The 16,218-nt window shown below is 41.0% G+C and overlaps 1 long non-coding RNA gene across 1 annotated transcript in view; it reads left to right on the top strand.

Annotated features, from left to right (window-relative positions):
• The first annotated feature begins 252 nt into the window (after window positions 1-252).
• Window positions 253-16,218, top strand: part of LOC129249438 (uncharacterized) — a 104,484-nt gene continuing 88,518 nt past the window's right edge. The window contains exon 1 of the long non-coding RNA XR_008582653.1: window positions 253-1,251. This is a non-coding gene — a long non-coding RNA (uncharacterized LOC129249438). The remainder of the gene's footprint in view (window positions 1,252-16,218) is intronic.

Raw genomic sequence — 16,218 nt, 5'->3', positions numbered from 1 at the left:
TTAACATATGTATCTCTCAGATACTTTACCAAAGCAATTCGAACAAGCACAACTGAGATAGCACTACAGAAAAAAATTGGCTAATTCCAGCACGCAGCAATAGCTATCTTTTTCACACCAACGCCATGGTTATGAGATTAATTCATTGTTATCTCATACTGGAGGACTGTCGTCGCCTTCCAGAAAGAAGAGTGTATCCACAAGTGTGCAAACTTTTGTTGATTGAAAAAGTTTTGTGAGCAGCAAGACGGTGGAAAACTGAACCGGAGTGCTACGAAGCCGTTCTGAACTGGCGCTGAACTGAGCAGAGGCAAGAAAATCTCAGTTGTATCGGGAAATTGAAAGCGTTCGCTTGTGTTCAGTCGCAAAGTGTGCGGTTTTTTGTGCGAAAGAAAGGTTTTGGTACGACGACGAAGCCGAGTTTTAACGGGGACGCAGACGAAGACGACGTCGACGGTGGTGGTAAACTGAGGGCAAACTGTGTACGCCAGTGTATGTGAGAAGCGAGATGTTAAAGGAGAATAAAAAATAACAATAAAAAAAGAAAAGAAAGCAAAGAAGTGGAGGAAGCAAGAGCTGTAGCGGACGGACGCAGCTTCTTTAAACGCACGCGTGTGTATGTGTTTTCTGACGGTCGCGACGCTTTGTGTGCGTCCAAACACTTTTCTTTAGTTTTGGTTTTTATGTTCAATATCGCTGCTTATACATACATATGTATGTGAATTTTTGTTGGAGATTTCTCTGCCGAGATAATAATTAAATGGAAATTGTCATTATTGGATTGGTATACGGACAGTTTGGAAAGAAAATAACATAATGTGTGTATGTAGTTCTTAGGATATACTTGTTGTTTTTGCACTCACTCGGTTGTGGGGCCAGAGCATCACACCAACTCCAACAGCTGGAGGAGCATTTTTTGTGTATAATTGAATGAGTGTGTTAAAGCAGGATTGTGTGAAAACCATAATTGTGCACAACAAAGAAACCAAAATAAGAATTTGTGTCAAAAGTGCAAGAAAAAAATATGAAAACGCAAGCAATTCATAGTAGTTGAAATGGCAAAAATGCGATAAGTGAAGTATGTCCGAAGTAAAGGTGCGCGTATAAGTTGAGAAGTGGAAATATCGCAAAAGATAAATTTTATTTCACAAGAAATGTTTTAGTTCAAAAAATACACAGAAAAAATATGGGTTTTATCATGAGGTTCTGACTATGAACAACACGAAAAAGTTCATGGCAGACTGTGAAAAAGTGAGTGCTCAACCGTTATAAATTTTCTCAACTGTCTTGCTTTTTATTTTTGTTGTGTTGTTTCTGTTCTATGCAGTTGAGTTGGTTGGTTTTAAAAGCATTGCTGAAACTTCCACTGAAATATTATACAAAAAAAAAAAAGTGAGGAAAATCATACAAACGCGGCGGTGAGCAATAATTAGCACAACAAAGTGTAGCGAAACAAATCTAAAAACGAGAAATTTTCGCATAAATTCGCGTTTATTTACAAACTTAATTTACCTGCTTCACATTTCATGCAAACAAATCACGCCTTTCATTTATTTTCGATGCCTAAATTCCTGAAACTTTTCGTTTATTTTCTCTCAAAATCAATTGCCACCGTGAATGTTTTTTCTGTTATTTATCATGTAAAACAGCTATTGCATGCGCTCATCGTCGTGTATACTTCGGGCTCACTCAACAGCAGCGGTTGTGTTGGAGTCAACATTGTTGCTCTGTGTATGCGCTATGCTGCGATGTGCTCTGCTCATGCAATTATGCACTTTCGCTCTGCATGCACTACCAGTGCGGCGCCGTCGACTACGAGTTTGACGCTGGCAGCGCTGGTACTGCAGTAGGATATGCCCAATTGTGATTAGTCATGAAAGAAGCAAAATACTTTAGAAATAGGCGGCTATTTTATGTAATGCGTGATTTAATATACGTGCACATTGTTTGTAATTCTCACAAAATTCAAATTGCAATTTTCTTCTTCATGTACATTGTTTTCCAATTTGCATTCGCATGCATAACTTCCTTTCTTCGTAGGTTGTATTTAGATTTTCTCAGCTCTGCTTAACTGCGCTGCTTTTCTGCATGTTGCGCTGCTGCTGCTATCAGCTTCGCTGCGTTTTGTAAATATTAGCTCTTATTATTAACAAATCTAATATGGCATTTGTGCTGTCAATAATGCCGCTCTCCATACCTTCCACTCGTACTCTATCTTTCTCCTTCTCACCTTCATTCCTTTACTTGTTTCCAGTGCATCTGAATGCGATAACTGTTGTCTCGTGTGTTTATATTTATTAAATGCTGTATTGTTGTGAATTAGCATGGAGAATTGGAAATAAAATATTTACGCTGAGTTTTTCAGTTCTGCTATTATTTATTTATTTTTCTCGCAATCGATTGGCAACTCTTTTCATTCAAATAAGTTGATTAGCCTCATACGGCAGTCTATCCGGAAGCATTAGCTGCTGATTAAACCAGATGTATACTATTTTGCATTTGTGAGGCACTGGATGGATAAATTGTTGAGTACAGTATTTCTCGCTTATAAGAACTAAAAAAACTAAGAAAGTTTCACCTATTTAAATATACACGAAAAAACCCACATAAGCGACCCGCTTACCAGCACCATAAAATTGGTTATCTGCTCGCATTTAGCATTGAAATTTTATTTTGCAGTTATTCCTACAAACTAACTTATGCTAGAGATTGTTGATGTTGAGCAATACTATTTTCGTTACAATGCAGTTGAAAATAACATACTTTTTTAAAACTACAAACAAACGAATTCGTTCATGGTATAAATTAGTGTTAATTTTTCACTTTACGATTTGCTATATATGTATGAAATGCTATAATTTAGGTCTTAAGGCCTTAAAAACAGTGATGTCAAATAATGCAATCAGCGCGACTTAAAATCCTTGTATATTATTTGAGTAAAAATTTTTAACTGCAGCCTTTAAGTCAATTTTTGATGAAAAGCTGCAGAATTATAGTCACTAGTACTTCTTTTGTTCACGATTAAGTCATTTTGCAGACATAGGTGATAAGTATCGAGTATCTTGCATTTTACACGGTACCTAAATCCGGGAAATACTGTATATCGGTTGTTTATATGTCAAAGGTTCTGTGTTCATCATCATCTTTTGGCTCTACAGCTCTTTGTGAGCTTTGGCCTGCTGCACGCGGGACCTCCATACGTCTCGAACGCTTGCGCCTTTTTTTCAGTTCGTTATCCTAAGTTTCTTAATGTCGTCCTCTAGTTCGTCGGTCCATCTTGTTCTCGGCCTTCCTCTTGCTCTAGTGTTGAACGCTCTGGCTTCTACAATTTTCTTCTGCGCCCTCGTACCGTCCATTTTTGTAATGTGACCCAGCCAACTTAACCGCTGATGAAACGTATAACATTTTCGCCCTTTATCAGTTGATCTAGCTCGTCGTTTCATCTTATCCGCCACTCGCCGTGATCTTTGATTGCTCCGAAAATTCTTTTGATTACTTTTCGTTCGAAGGCATTCAGTTTTGATTTATCTGCTTCAATTATCTGCTTGGAGTAGTGAAGCGATTATAAAGCCTCTCCTATTCAACAGTCAACCTCTCCTACACGCTGGTACATCCTGTCGATAACAGATGAGGCACTGACGACCGAATATGGGCGGTATAACCCTATAACCACTTGGCTGAACTTAGTTATTGTGAATGCTGCTATGCTACTTTTTTGGAGAATTTAGCATCTTATTTTCTCCAAGCGCTTCAACGAAGATTTTATACAAAGCCTTCAATCGTTCCCACGATAGTCGGATTTACGTAACTGGAACGACCCGGACTTTTATTATGGCAAAGAATTGCCACTTCAGCAGCTTTCCCCGTATATGTATGGGGAATCTTTATGCTGCTACAACAACAATAATATCTTCAACAAATTTTCACATTACATAAACCCGCGACTTCAAAAAGCCCCACAAAAAGAAGTCTGGAGCGGTCAAATCAGGCGATCTTGCTGGCCAGTGCAAATCGCCAAAACGGGAGATTAGGCGCCCGGGAAATGCATCCTTCAGCATATCGGTTGTGGCACGTGCAGTGTGTGACGTTGCACCGTCCTGTTGGAACCACATGTTTTCCAATCCCAATTCATAAAGTTGCGGCAAAAAGAACTGGTTGATCATTGCTCTGTAGCGCTCACCATTCACAGTAACCGTTTGGCTCCCGTCTTCTTCGAAGAAAAAAGGTCCGATGACTCCTCCAGCGAAAACAGCACACCATACAGTGACTTTGAGCGGGTGTAATGGCTCTTCGTGGGTTACACGCGGATTTTCAGTGCCCCAGAAGCGTAAATTTTGCTTATTTACGTATCCGCTAAGATGGAAATGGGCCTCATCACTCATGATTATTTTTGATGAAAAATCATCTTCCTCTTGGTGGTGATTAAGGATGGCTTGAGCGTATGTTAGACGCGATTGGCGATCAGCTGCTAACAGCTGATGCACCGTCTGGACTTTGTACGGAAACATCTTCAAATATTGTACCAAAATTCGCTGTTAAGACTGTCGACTGATACCCATTTGCGTGGCACGTCATCTGGTCGATGTCGGTGGCGCTTCCATGACATCCTCGGCTACAGCAGCAATATTCTCTGCAGAACGGCTACTCCGGGGTCTGCCACGCCTGGCAGTATCTCGTGTTGTGTCGAGGCGAGCGGCTAAACGTCGCAGTGTTTCACCAGTAGGCGTTGGAAAGCAAATCTGCGACGAAATTCACGTTGTGCCAAAGTCACCGACCGATTATTGGTCAAATAAATAATCAGCAATATTCCGCGTTCTGGAGCAGTGTAGCGTAACATTGTTTGCATGTGTTTACTACACAAATGTCAAAAAAGAACTGACATTAGGGGCCAATCGCAAAATTTATAGCATTTTCTGATAGGAGGATTACTTTAGCGCCACCTGTTACTATGGGAGTAATTTTACATTTATGGATTTCGATTTTATTTACAAAACTAATCAGCTGGCCTACTGATATCACCTTTAATAAAGATTTCCATCCCTCAAAATTAGTAAAAGAAGTTACTAAAAAAATTGTATGATAAATTTTGTGCCACCTTGTACAAAACTTCTTACATACTTCTTATTAAGACTAAGAGTAAGGAAGGCAACAATCGCCTTGTATGGATGCAAGGGCGCAATTGGCAAAAAAAGGGGGCTCTGGCCTAGAGTTGTATTTCGGCTCTGTAATACCATAATAAAGCCAATCCTGTTATATGGAGTCGTGGTCTAGTTGAACTCGCTGGAGAGGACGACATCAGTTAAAAAGCTATAGAGAGTTCAGAGGTCTGCACTCATTGGAATCAGTGGGGCGCTTTGAACTACACCTACCCTGGCGCTTAATGTAATGTTAAATGTGGTACCTATAGACATCGCAGGCAGAGTTGCCGCTGCACGTACCGCAATCGGACTGAGGGGTTTCGGCTATAAGCTCAATCTCACATATGGGCACTCAAGCATCCTCAGAAACTTTGAGTTCATCCCCTCGTCGACGGATCAGTGTGTGCCCTCTTAGTCCAAGCGGAACTTTTTCCACCAAGGGAGGAGGGAACCGGCAACACTTGGGGACAGGGCCTAGTTAACCTGTTCACGGATGGCTCGAAGCTAGATGGTAGGGTTGGAGGAGGAGTATTCTGCAAAGAGCTCCCTATCAAACTCAAATTCAGGCTACCGGATCACTGCAGTATGTTCCAAGCAGAGGTGCCCGCAATTAAAGAAACAGCTGACTGGCTACTTATTTGTGTAATAATTGTTAAGAAGGTAAATATTTACTCCGATAGCCAAGCGGCAATTAGGGCCTTTTATGGGCTCTATTATGGTGCATGCGAAACTGGTCAGGGAATGCCTGGTCTCTCTCTCGATTGCATCAGAATTCTTCGATATAAAGATAATTTGGGTACCTGGTCACAGTGACATTACTGGAAACTGCGAAGCCGACGAACTGGCCAGACAAGGGACCTGTGAGGTAGTGTTAGCGTGAAAGGAGAGGATCGGGATCCGCTTGACAACCTGCGCTCTACTCCTGGAAGGATGGGCTTTGCACCAACTCAGCAAGCGCTGGGCAAGTACACGAACGTGTAGGGTCGCGAAGTCCTTCTGGCCACGTTTGGATTGGAGGTGTTCGAGGGATATTCTGAGGATGACAAAATCTCATTTCCCAAATTTCGAGGGGCACTGTTCGCGGGGTATACATGCCGTGAGACTCGGAATTATTTCGAGTCCTTTTTGCGTCAGCTGTAAGGAGGACGAGGTGGAATAATCTCAGCACCTGCTCCTCAGCTGCTTCATCAGCAACATAAAGAGGTTAACACAACCGCAGACTAGTCACCGTTCGTAGTCCACAAACACTTAACCCTCCCCACCCCTTTCCCTTTCGTCCTCTTTCCTTCACCTCTTTTCCCCCTCTTGCAGTGGTATCACAAAGGATGAACCAAACTTCTTTCGTCCAAGTGGGCCCACTCTCTGGGCAACCATCACTACCTAAACTTATTAAGACTAATTGAGTCTATGCTTTGAAATCCCCTTAGTTCAATATTTTTATTATACTATTAATAAAATTAATCAAAAAATAAAAAAAAAACCTTTTTATTTATTATATCCCGAGTGCAATAAGCTAAAAATAGCATTTTACAATAAAAAATGTTTAAGAGGTAATTCCAAAAACAATAATTGACGCGAATGGCGATTGCAGTCAGTAACATTTTATAGGTTCACCTTAACTTTTCATTTTTTATATAAATTTATACACACCAACTATTCTATTCACTAATTTTTTTTGCATATTTTGCTTTGCATTGACGCTAATAAAAGATATGAAATTAGAAATTTATATAGGGAATCGTCTGCAGTGCAATTGTTGTTATTAAAGAAAATAAACTCAAGATAACGAAATTCATTTAGTTCGAAAAATACAGAGTGATACAAATGATTCTTTTTCTGTTTCATCATATTTTTTTAGTCTATGATATTTATGTTCAGGGTGTGGGGTGGTAGAGTTAGAAATTAAAAGCTAAATTAAAAAAAAAATTAATACTGATATACATAAGTTTATTTTAATACCTATTACAAAGAAGACATGTGAGGATTTAATTTTTTTTTTAATTATTTCCTCTAAATGTTGACTGTTATGTCAGATGCACTCTCGGAATCTGACCTCCGCACACCCTCCAATCACTGGGGAAGTAATGTCGGAATGCCATTAAATTTGTGAACGATATATTTTTTTAGTGCTGAAACGCTCGCTAGATTTCTTTCATAGGCTTTACTTTTGAGGTAACCGCACAGAAAACATCCATAGGGCTAAGATCGGGTGACCGGGTGGGACAGAATATGTCGCCGAAATAGTTTACAAGTTTGCTAGGGAAGCAAGCACGCAGTAGCACCTTGGTCTCTAGTTGTCTGCGGCGTGGCGTCATCTTTCTGGAACCATGTGTGGTGGAAGGCTGTTTTCTTTGCTATTGGCATAAAATAATAGTTCAGCATGCGCCGGTATGACACACCGTCCACAGAAATTGCTTGCCCTCGACAAGTGGATTTACCAAACCATCACTTTGGGATGACGTTGTTTAAATATATAGTAAGTTGTGTTCTTTGGCGGCCGCCGTAGCCGAATGGGTTGGTGCGTGATTACCATTCGGAATTCACAGAGAGGTCGTTGGTTCGAATCTCGGTGAAAGCAAAATTAATAAAAACATTTTTCTAATAGCGGTCGCCCCTCGGCAGGCAATGGCAAACCTCAGAGTGTATTTCTGTCATGAAAAAGCTCCTCATAAAAATATCTGCCGTTCGGAGTCGGCTTGAAACTGTAGGTCCCTCCATTTGTGGGACAACATCAAGACACAAATAAGAGGAGGAGCTCGGCCAAACACCTAACAGAAGTGTACGCGCCAATTATTATTATTATTTTTTTAAGTTGTGTTCTTTAGGTGGCCAATAACGGCACGTAAACGTCGAACATTGAAATGCGAACAAATTCTACGACGAGCACTTGCATACGAATCATTGGCCTTGAAATACGATTCGATTGCGTACGCACGTTGCTCACCGGTCCACTGCCAAACCACAAAAAAAAAATCAAGAAAAATCATCGACTGTATTGAAAACATACTAATTACCCATCGTAGTAGCATCAAAATTATGTGGATACCTGGGCACTCCGGCATCCAGGGTAACATATTGGCAGATACAATTGCCAACGACATTTCCATTACACGAACAGTCACATCAGAAGTCATCCTACCCAGCGACATGTACCGACTTATTCATGAACAGACTAAACTAAGTTACTTCGTGAATGTTCGTATTATAAACACCGTTATTCGAATACTAACCCCAAACGTACAAAACCTGCTTATCCATCATAGGTACCCACCAACCACATTACCCCATACACACGACTCCGTATTGGGCACACCATAATAACTAGCGTACACTTATTACAGGTTAATACATCCAACACCTGTCTCTTCTGCCAAGGCACAGTCAGTGTGCATCATCTACTGGTATCCTGCCCAGAACTTGCTTCTCAAAGGCATCACTACTTCAGCAACACAGATCATCTTCTACTTTTAAAAGATGCCACTTAGGATAACATTAAAAAAATTTAAAAATTTCTGAAGGACAACGACCTACTCCGTCGTATCTGATCCAATCAGCCAGCCGAAAGCCTCTGCTGCTGGCGCTGCGTTTGCTTGAGCTTACTTATAATTTTATTATCATGTAAGCTTTTAAAAATAAAATACAATAAAAAAATAAAAATAAAAAATAAAAAATAAAAAATAAGAAAACCTGTACCAGTAACGAAGTTAACACGGTCCACTTCCCGCTCACAGGGGTTAGAAAGAAGCTTTAAACCTGATTCTGACAATATTCGCTAAATGTCTACCACGACCCAACTGGCAATACATTTTCATGCGCTATGTGGCAAGTGGCACCGTCCTGTTGAAACCACATTTTCCTTTTTTTATTACGTAAACAGGCAATATTCGTTTTATTTCGCGCTTCCCTAAGTAATGTTTTTTAAAATAATTTCAATTTCTTCAGAACCTAGTGAAGATTTTCCACACATATTGCCCAAGTTCATGTAATCTAATTCAAGCCTTAAAAAATTTGTTATCATGTCACAATAACTGCGTTCATTGCAACAGCGTTACCGGTATCATTTTCAAAGAAGTACGGTCCGATGACCCCTCTAGTCTAAAAGTCACATCAAACAATGCCTCGTTGAGGATGTGTAGCTTTTTTCGTTAATGACATGTGGATTTTCAGTACCTCGGCAATTTTGCTCATGCGCAATTTGCGAAGTACACTTCTTGCACGACCATTTTCATAAAACTTTCGGATCACTTTTACTCGTTGTTCCACTGAGTATCGCTCTATTACTAAGTTTACATGTGAAGGCACCCCGCACGACACTAACCACCTTTTCACATGCCCTCTAAAACCGACTCATCTAACACCACTCTCCCTCTGGACCCAACCCGTCGAAGCAGCATCAGTTTCCTGGGCGTACCTTTAGATGAGCTAGACGAAGATGACCGGTGATATGCCCTACACTGGCGGGGCTTCTATTACTGTTAATAAACAAAACAAACAAACTAAGTTTACTAAAGTCTGTAGTACCAATTCGCGAAAAAAAATTGGCATTTCATAAATAAGTGCTGTCTAAGATCTCCATTGCTCTTGAATCACCCTATGTTACATTGATACTGATTGAAGTAGTTAGAGTAGGAAGCTTTGCCTTACGGAATAATTCGAAAAACTTTGCAGTCAATCAGACCTCTCAGAAAAATATACTGCCAGCTAATACAAAAACGCCATCTGCTACGTGATTTTTTGTCCTGAGAATAATGCATTACCTACACGATTTCCCACAATTTATACGAATTTGGCGCCAATTTATTTAATTTAATGAATCATTTCCAGCCACTTTTCGTGCAAAGTAAATAAATATTAACACGAAGTCACGTAGTGATATTTATTTCATAAATAAAATGTTTCTTAGTACCTATTTAGTATAATACTTAGGTAAACGCTCTGATTTGCGTTAAATTGTTCAAACAAATGTTTCAAACTGAATTGCAACGGTGAAATATACACGACAAATAGCTAACTTTTATGCGAGGGTTGCCTTTTATATTTTGCGCCTAATAATGCAACCAGAGTTCAATAATATTAGGTGCGCAATTAAGTTCCCGCTGTTTGTCAATAGATGCCGCCAGCAGTGTGTGCTAGTCGATTCTAATATAACCTAAACGTCATAAACCAAGCTTAGACATATCGTAAACAAACTGCTTCGACACATTAGTGATTTTGTTGTGGTATCTTAAACTTTTGGTTTTCTGAAAATGTCTGATTTTGTGCCGAATAATCGTCATTTGCGGGAAGTGTTGATTTTCCTCTTTCATTCGAAAAAAACGGCAGCTGCAGCGCATCGAGAGCTACAAAAAGTTTATGGAGATGCTTCTTTAAGCGAAACAACGTGCCGAGATTGGTTCCGTCGCTTCAAAGACGGTGATTTTAATGTTACCGTCCGCGTGAAGGAAGGCCAAAAACCTTCGAAGACGCTGAATTGGAGGCATTGCTCAATGAGGATCCGTGTCAAACGCAAGAACAATATTAGGAGTTACCCGTCAATCCATTTCCAAGCGATTGCATGCTTTGGGAATGATTCAGAAACAGAGGCCTTGGGTTCCTTATGAGTTAAAACCAAGGGATGTTGAACGTCGTTTTTTCGCCTGTGACAACTGGGTGATGAAAAATGGATTCATTACAGCAATCCAAAGAAAAGAAAGTCATGTCCGGGCAGTCCCGGCTATGCTTCTTCGTCGTCGCCTCGGCCGAATATTCACGCTGCGAAGGTTAAGCTATGTATTTGGTGGGACCAAGTTGGCGTTATTTATTATGAACTGTTAAAACCAAGCGAAACCATCACTGGGGATCGGTATCGACTTCAATTGATGCGATTGAGCCGAGCACTGCGCGAGAAACGGCCGCAATACGCGGAGAGGCATGAAAAAGTGATTCTACAGCATGACAACGCTCGGCCTCATGTTGCCAAACCCGCTAAAACGTACCTGGAAACACTGAAATGGGAAATCCTACCCCACCCGCCATATTCTCCAGATATTCCGCCGTCCGATTATCATCTGTTCCGATCGGTGGCACATGGTCTAGCTGATGAAGCGGATGGTGACTGGCGATAAAAAGTGGATCACGTACGACAACGCCAAGCAAAAAAGATAGTGGTCGAGAAGCGACGAGCCGGCCCAAACCATCGCCAAGCCCAGATTGACCGCCAGGAAGGTTTTGTTGTGTGTTTGGTGGAATTGGTAGGGAATTATCCACTATGAGCTGCTCAACTATGGTCAAACCCTTAATTCGGTCCTCTACTGTGAGCAACTTGACCGTTTGAAGCAGGCGATTGACCAGAAGCGGCCAGAATTGGTCAATAGGAATGGTGTTGTGTTCCACCAGGACAACGCTCGTCCTCATACATCTTTGATGACCCGCCAGAAGCAACGGGCGCTCGGATGGGATGTCCTATCGCACCCACCATATAGTCCGGACCTGGAACCAAGTGACTATCATTTCTTCCGGTCCATGCAAAACGCCCTTGGTGATACCAAGTTGGCCTCAAAAGAGGCTTGCGAAAACTGGTTGTCTGAGTTTTTTTGCAAATAAGGATGGGGGGTTTTATAAAGGGGGGATAATGAAGTTGCCTTCTAAATGGCAACAAGTTTGCGAACAAAACGGGGCATATTTGACCTGAATCGGATAATTCTAAGTACGTTAAATAAAGCGTGAAATTTCGATCACAAATACGACATTTCTTTTTCCCCAACCCAATATGAAGACATCAAAAAATGGCTTGATCCGTGGATAGGTATACGACGGTATACGAGATCTACCAGAAAGATGGGAAAAAGTATATTAGTAGGTAGCGATGGGTAATACTCTCAATGATTCACTTGTAATTAGTTGTGCATAAAAAGTATAATAGTTTAATTGTTTTGTAAAATATTCCCCTTGGTAGTGAATATATGTAACTACTACACTCGTTTGAACCAATTCTCAAAAAACTTTTACCACTAATAAGTCGATACCTACAAAACCAGCTGCAACTTCAACATCTTCTTCAGGCGTGGGTAAACGTTGAAGAAGTGGTCATTGCCGCATGCCATTATTGAACAATCGTCAGCGTAGGAGACCAGTGAAACTCTCTCTGGTGTTTAGAGGAGCTTCGAGATGTAGAAGTTGAAAAGCAAGGGTAAAAGGACCCCACCCTGCGGCACACCTTACTTTATCTTCTTCTGTTTTAAGTTTTGGTCTCGAAAAATGGCAGACGAATGCTGACGGCTTAGATAGTTCGCGAGAGAGTAGACAGTTGAATACCACATCTAGTAGCGTAGAGTGGCTGACTGTATCGAAAGCATTCGACAGGTCCAACGCTACTAGGACAGTCCTCTCGCAGGGGCGGTTTTGTTTAAGTCAGAGGTGAATCTAGGTTTTTATAGCGGCGAATACTGTGGTGGTACTATCCACTCTACGAAAGCCATACTGATGGGGAGCTGGAGTCGAGTGTTTCGTGTAGAGTGGTAGAAGGAGGACCTCAAGTGTCTTCAAAACTGAGAAAAAGAGAGTTATCGGACGATAAGACGCCACTTGGTTAGCGGGTTTCCCAGGTTTCAATAGTGAGACTACCCTACCTGCTTTCCACTTGTCAGGAACTATGATAGTGTCCATAGACAGAAGAAGGGGTGAGGTTCAGCATACTAGACAGGGCTAGGTTGTTATAGCTGCAGCCCTTGGTCGGGAAAACTCTAGCCATTCCGGCTGTTATGGGAATGGATGGAAAGGATGATTCGTCTGCGGCGGTTGGCTTTCTTTAATTCTCCGAAAACTTTTCGTTTCTTTTGAGACCATGTCATAGTAATTCTATTAATCACATCGAGCGTGCTCAGAAGGTTAGATTAGATTTGTGGGGGTTTGGACAAGTCCAAGCACTCAGTCAGTAGACCATTGTACTACACCCGTAAGAAGGTATTTCTTAAATTCTTTGAATTTTCCTGAGCCTACGCGTTCTTGTAATTGTAGCTTGCTTCTAATAAGCCTTAAGACCATAGAAGCTAGGAGAACTGTACTATCACTGTCCTTTTAATTTTGCGAGTGGCTCTTCAGATTGTACTTCTTTATTAGATCTTATCAATTTAAATATTCCCCATAAAAGTCTTGGGATGGACGTACTGCCAAGGACGAGGTTTCAAGGTTTGCTTGATAGGTATGGTGAAAAAAAAAATGTTGGGGAGAACTTTAGATTCCACGTCACTTGAGTTGTAAGTTTAGCTTGTGAAACTGAGGTACGATAAAAATCAACACAGCCGGTGCTCGTACGTTTACGGTCTTTGAAAATGAATTAAAATATCAATTTTAATTAAACAAAACCATTTGCAGCTTTGCACTTCTGTATTCACCGTATTCGTATTTTTCGCTTTCAGCATTCGCTGGGGACAAAAGAGTAAGTGCTCACTTGCTAGTTCGAACCGACGATTTCCGTGAATTTATATTTGGTCGCCTGCTCTCCACTTGTTCAACTGATAACATATGCCAACTTGATCAAAAAGTTCGCGGGATACATTTAGAAAATTCAAACTACAAGCTTATAGGTACTTTAAAAGTGATATTATCGCCTTCAAAGTACTTCTCGTTAACTGCAACGCTTTTATGCCAGCTTTTGATCTAGCTCCCGAAACGTTTCTGGAAATCTTTTTTCGACATATGAGATTTCAGAGATAAAGAGATTTTTCCATTACTTCCTTTTGGCTGTTAAATCTCGTTGTTGTTATTATTGTTGTTGTTGTAGCAGCATAAATAGCTCCTGGTGACGCTCAAGCATGCATGTTCTGCAGCTTATATGCGTGCGTGTCGCTAATATCTAAAATTTTTGATTTCCATCATGCAAAAGCCGACAACAACATGCATGCTTGAGCGTCACTAGGAGCTAAAACATTCCCCACAAATGTACGGGGAATGCTGCTGGAGTGACAGTCCTTGACAGTCCTATAAATCCGGATCGTTTCAGAAACGTAGAACCGACTGTCGTGGGAACGTGTTAAATCTCTTTACCGATAGTGGTTTTTTGATTCGATTAACCAGAACAAAATCGCAGGAAGCCATGTCAGATGAATTCGAAGACTGTTGGGTGGTATTGTTTTCGTTCTTCGCTAAGAATTTTTTCGGCGAATTGCTTCTCGTAAACGTCTCATAACGCCCAAATAATAGTCTTTATTAACAATCTGATTGGGACTTCTCCGAGCCGTTTGATACCAAACGAGGTTTCAGACAGGGTGACTCGCTGTCATGTGACTTCTTTGACCTGATGTTAATATGACTTCTTTAACCCTCAGGCACAGTATTTTATAAGAGCGTACAATTGTTGGAGGATGCCGATGATATTGACATCATCGGCCTTAACAATCGCGCTGTTAGTTCTGCCTGAAAACTGCTTCCAAACTGAATAAAGAGGCAAAGCGAATGAGTCTGGTGATGAACGACGACAAAACGAAGTACCTCCTGTCTTCAAACAAACAGTCGGCGCACTCGCGTATCGGCACCCACGTCACGTAGACAGTGATAATTTCGAGGTTGTAAAAGACTTCGTTTATTTAGGAACCAGCAACGTTTATTTAGGAAATCCAACGTAGAATCTCTCTTGTCAAGTAGTGCTACTTTGGACTAAGTAGGCAGCTGAGCAGTAAAGTCCTCTCTGGACGAACAAAACTAACACTCTACAAGACTCTCATCATGCCCGTCCTAACGTATGGCTGGACGATGACAACATCCGATGAAGCGACGCTTGGAGTGTATGAGAAAAAGATTCTGCGTAAGATTTTTGGACCTTTGCACGTTGGCAACGGCGAATATCGCAGGCGATGGAACGATGAGCTGTATGAGCTTTACGTCGACATAGACATAGCGCAGCGAATAAAGTTCCAGCGGCTACGTTGGCTGGGTCATGTCGTCCGAATGGATACAAACGCTCCGGCTTTGAAAGTATTCGATGCGGCACCAGCTGGTGGTAGCAGAGGAAGGTCTCCTCTGCGTTGGAAAGGTCAGGTGGAGAAGGACTTGGCTTCACTTGGTGTAACCAATTGGCACCGGTTAGCACGAAAAAGAAACCACTGGCGCGCTTTGCTAAACTCGGCCAAAATCGCGTAAGCGGTTATCGCGCCAATTAAGAAAAAGAGCAATCTGACCTTCTGTCATAAATTTTTACAACACTGGAATCCATGAAAACCGTGAGCATCGCTTTCTTGTTTGACTGAAAACGACGAGGTTTTGTTTGGTCTTGGTTCATTCGTAGCTCTCCACTCACTCGCCTGATGTCTGGATTGCGTGTCGCACTTATAAACCCACGTCTCGCCTGACGTAATGATGCATTTGATGAATGTTCGGTCGAATTCAGAATTAAAAAAATTTACAAATGCTAAGCAATGATGATACAATTTTGGTAGAAAATTTAATCACAGATGTGGCAACCTAACAAAAAATATTGAACTCAAATCAGGCAACTCTCGTAGATTGAGTAGCTTTCTATCTGAGTAATATGGATTCTCTAATAAAAAAATGTTTTTTTACCCTACCAAAAGTAATAAATTGATGTGGTGTGCAATGTTTTGCAACATTGAAGTATTTTCACATTTCATCCAACTTAAAATCGAAAGCTCAAATGATTATAATTCTTTGGCAAGGTACTGTATATTTACACAGTACTTATATACTATTGGAAACTGCCATGTGGTACACACTCTGCTTCTGCTGCACATTCTTTCTTATCCACTTTTTCAACATTGACAACATCGACGCTGTTGCTTTTTGTTTTCATCTACACACACATCCAACAAAGATACGCACACACATGCATACATAGAGGTACGTGAACTGCTTGCAATGATGGTTTGCTTTCTCATTAATTCTTTGACATTGCGCACTAATCAACATAGAATAGTCAATATATGCACTTATTTTGTTCTCTATGCGGCGCTCTGAGCGTGTCTTACATTTTAAAAACCCTCACAGTCGAATTGGACCTCGGTTGTCACAAATGATGAAAGATAATAGTAACATCGGAGAGTGAAACATAAGGACGGCAGGCAATATGGAGATAAAGAGTGCCTGTATA

The sequence above is a fragment of the Anastrepha obliqua genome, chromosome 5, assembly GCF_027943255.1.
Source record: "Anastrepha obliqua isolate idAnaObli1 chromosome 5, idAnaObli1_1.0, whole genome shotgun sequence".
In the NCBI taxonomy this organism is placed as follows: Eukaryota; Metazoa; Arthropoda; class Insecta; order Diptera; family Tephritidae; genus Anastrepha; species Anastrepha obliqua.
This window is presented reverse-complemented; position numbering and strand designations above follow the sequence as displayed.